The sequence below is a fragment of the Rhagoletis zephyria genome, unplaced genomic scaffold (assembly GCF_001687245.7).
Source record: "Rhagoletis zephyria isolate East Lansing unplaced genomic scaffold, Rhagoletis_zephyria_1.1 Rzeph_scaffold_01269, whole genome shotgun sequence".
NCBI classification, from domain to species: Eukaryota; Metazoa; Arthropoda; class Insecta; order Diptera; family Tephritidae; genus Rhagoletis; species Rhagoletis zephyria.
The window spans coordinates 61-3,669 of record NW_016158353.1 but is presented as its reverse complement, the minus strand read 5'-3'; the positions used below and the strand labels follow the sequence as shown (position 1 = coordinate 3,669).

General features: G+C 39.0%; 1 pseudogene; it reads right to left on the bottom strand.

Moving 5' to 3' along the window:
- Nucleotides 1–1,511: 1,511 nt before the first annotated feature.
- Nucleotides 1,512–2,903, bottom strand: LOC108363411 (syntaxin-5-like; annotated as a pseudogene).
- Nucleotides 2,904–3,609: the final 706 nt, after the last annotated feature.

The following is a 3,609-nucleotide window of genomic DNA, read 5'->3' as shown; positions in this document are numbered from 1 at the left end:
GCAGTAGAATTCTCCTTTCTGTTTTGCGAAGAAAAGGAGCTGAACACCTTTTGCAGAGAACACCTTTGTATATTTTTAATGTTTACTGGGTTATATCCTATCTTCTTTTGTCTCTCATTCTTTTGCATATTTCGGAGTTTGACAGCTGAACTCCGCCATTTAATTTGCATGAGCAACCAAAGTCAGACGCGTGATTTTGAAGGTGTTTTTATTTAATGAATTGTGATTAATTAATAATAATAATAGATTGGCGCTTACACATATGTTAGATGGAACGATGAGCTGTATGAGCTTTACAACGATATGGACATAGTGCAGCGAATTAAAATACAGCGGCTCCGCTGGCTTGGTCATGTCGTTCGAATGGACACCGACGCTCCAGCTCTGAAAGTATTCAACTCGGAACCCGCTGGTGGTAGCAGAGGAAGAGGGAGGCCCCCACTGCGATGGAAAGATCAGGTGGAGAAGGACTTGGCTTCACTTGGCGTTTCCAATTGGCGTCAGTTGGCACAGAGGAGAAACGACTGGCGTGCTTTGCTGAACTCGGCCAAAATCGCTTAGGCGGTTACAGCGCCAAAAAAGAAGAAGAAGATATATTTTGCGATGTTGCTTTGACCAGGGCTTGAACCCAGGTGCTGATGAGTGAAAGCGCGCACTGCTTACTACTACACCACAGCGGCCGGCTGATTAATTGGTTAATATTAAAGTCGTAAATCAAGTTATAACTAATCCAGTAAAGTGTAAAGTGAAGGGGAATACAAAAATGAATTGGTGAAGTGGCTGCTTTAAGGAGAATAGGAGTGATAAATGTACGCTAATTTCCAAATTTTACAAAAAAGGGCATATTTCAAACCCAATTTGTAAATAAATTAGTGACCAAAAATTACAATAGTGGTGTTAAAATAATGGGTAGACCCTTGGCTACAAGCGTGTGCAATTTTTTGGGATCGGGTCACCCCTTTGGACGCAATACCCCGAAATAGGTGGGCCACTTACTAAACAGTACCCGTTAATTGTGCTAGTGTTAGTGCCAAAGGATCTGGGTGCAGTTTTTTTACTTTTCCGGCCGACATTGAGTTGGTGGAAAAGTGGATCCAGTTCTGCCGGAGACCAACGGATTTCAACGCCCGAACCAGCGTCATCTGTGTAAAACACTTCACCACTGATGACTTCGAGAACGAGCTACCTACGAGAACCTATAAATTGAATCCGGCATCAGATCACATGCAATAAACGGCAACATTTCATTACGATGTATTTTTTATTTATTTGTTATTTGAAAATATAACACGTTCCCCTGATAAAGCTTTTTATTTATACATACTGACCTTCTGCTTCCTACCGGAAATGTTAAGCCGTATGCATAAAAACTAAGCAATTGCTTTTTTCTTGAAATTGCATACCTTTCACTTAAATTTGTTTGAACATAATATTTGAATTATTAATAAACAAGCACATGTATTTATTGCCAATAACATAACTATTTTATTTAGTTTTAAACTTTTCTTTATATGTTTATGATTACATAAATCGGTTCTCGTTTTATTACACAGGATCATCTCTACTTTTTATAGAAAATTTTGAAAAAAAGTGAAACTAAGTGAAGTAATTTTATTATTGGCAGAATTAGTGTCCAACGCTACGTGACTGCTTCTAAAAGCTATCGTGTTTCACGTGGCATATAAGACTTAATTTCATTATTACATTAGTGTTTTTTATATGTATGTATATGAATAGGATATTATATATTTATGTATTTAAAAACCCACAACTTTAAGACCGCGCCTCTGAACTTGTTAAAATCTTGCCGTGTCACAAACATATTCGTTATTATGTAAGGAAAACTACGAAGAATATGAAAAAGGATATCTGTACTGCGAAGATTTTTATTATCAGTTTGGAAGTACTTCAATATTTCACCATGCGCCGCTTCTATGTTCAATTCGGCATCTTGTATGTTTGTATCGATACGCTCCACAGTCTCCTCTTGCTCCTTAACCATATGTGCTGATTGTTGAAATATACCGCCTAGCTCGACAATAGTCGATTCAATGTTCTGCATAGTCTCAGCCCGCTGTTGCACGTAACTATCGGAGTCATCATATAATGCAATCTGCTGCTGCGTCTGTATTCCACTACCTCCGACTGCACCCAGCAATGGTGTTGTATCACTTGCGGCCATGTCAATGTTTACGGCGGTATTCTCTTCGCTTAACAGCAAGGAGCCGTTTCGCTGTACTCGAGCGAACAGTGCTAGCAGCAATTGGTGACTGCCCGAATTGATCCCGACGCGCTTTTTGTTGTTTGAGATTTTCTATACGCACTTCTAGTATCTGTTTGAAGTCGGTGCCCATGCTGGCTAATTTAGATTGTAACGCATACACCATGATGTAAGTCAATTCTTGAATCTATTGCGGTCGATCATCAAAAAGACTCTTCTTTTTAGCCACTGCAAAAGAAAAGGTAAAGTAATATTTATAATTAAGAACACCTATTCATTTTATGCTCACGCATTGTCAATTTTTCCCACTTGGCATATGCACTTGCTATGTTTTTGCCAATATATTTGTGACCATCATAAATTCCTTTCTTTTGTCAATTGTTCCAGCATAACCTGTAAAAAATGCATAAACATAATAATGTAAACATCTTCAAATGCACTTCTACTTCTAACTTAATTGTAAGTCTCTAATCTGTTGCTCGTACATAAATTGCGTCTGCGTCGAGGTCTCTATCCGATTGCGGCCTTGGTTTACATTGGCCTTATCCGACAACTGGCGTATGATAAACTGCGCCATTACCAACTCATTTGACTTTTCTTTGAACTGATGTTCAACATCGGGAGCACGTTGCTGCATTACATCTAACAGCCTTTTCATTTCATCCAGATGAGCCGCTTGATGTGGCTAACACCCAAAAGATTTGTTTACAAAGTGCATGNGGGTCAGTTGCTGGCAACAATTTGCAGGCTTGGGCCAGCGTTTGTTGCGGCTGCCGGAAAAGTAGCTAAATAATGAAAGTAATTATATATATATAGCGGAGTAGGGGGTTTTCCTTTATTTTAAAAGCTTGGTTACTGATTTCACTAATTGACGACGATGCAACCATGGGCGTAGCCAGAACGAAATTTAGGGGGGGCCCATACAAAAAAAAATCCAAACCAATAACTTACTTACTAACAAATTTTTTTATTATAGCTTAAAACTATTGTAACCAATAGAGGTAAATATGTTGTACAAAAGACAAACAAATAGATTTTCACAAAAGTTGATATAAAACTATTCGTCGCTTTAAATTGTTAACTTTTTACTGAGCATGTTTATTTTACGAGGAGGAAGCATCGAAAGCCTAACCCCGTCAGTGTGAGACCCAAACTAAACTTCCTACCGTCATGTACCGTTCCCCTCCCGGTACCTCCGTCAAGGATTTCGTTGGGATTATAACACTGTGTGACTAATAACGCTATAGATCTATTCTCTTCTTCTTCTTCTTATTTGGCGCTGTAACCACCAAAGCGATTTTGGCCAACTGACGCCAATTGGAAATGCCAAGTGAAGCCAGAATACTTTCAGAGGTGAGGCATCCGTGTCCATTCGAACGACATGGTCA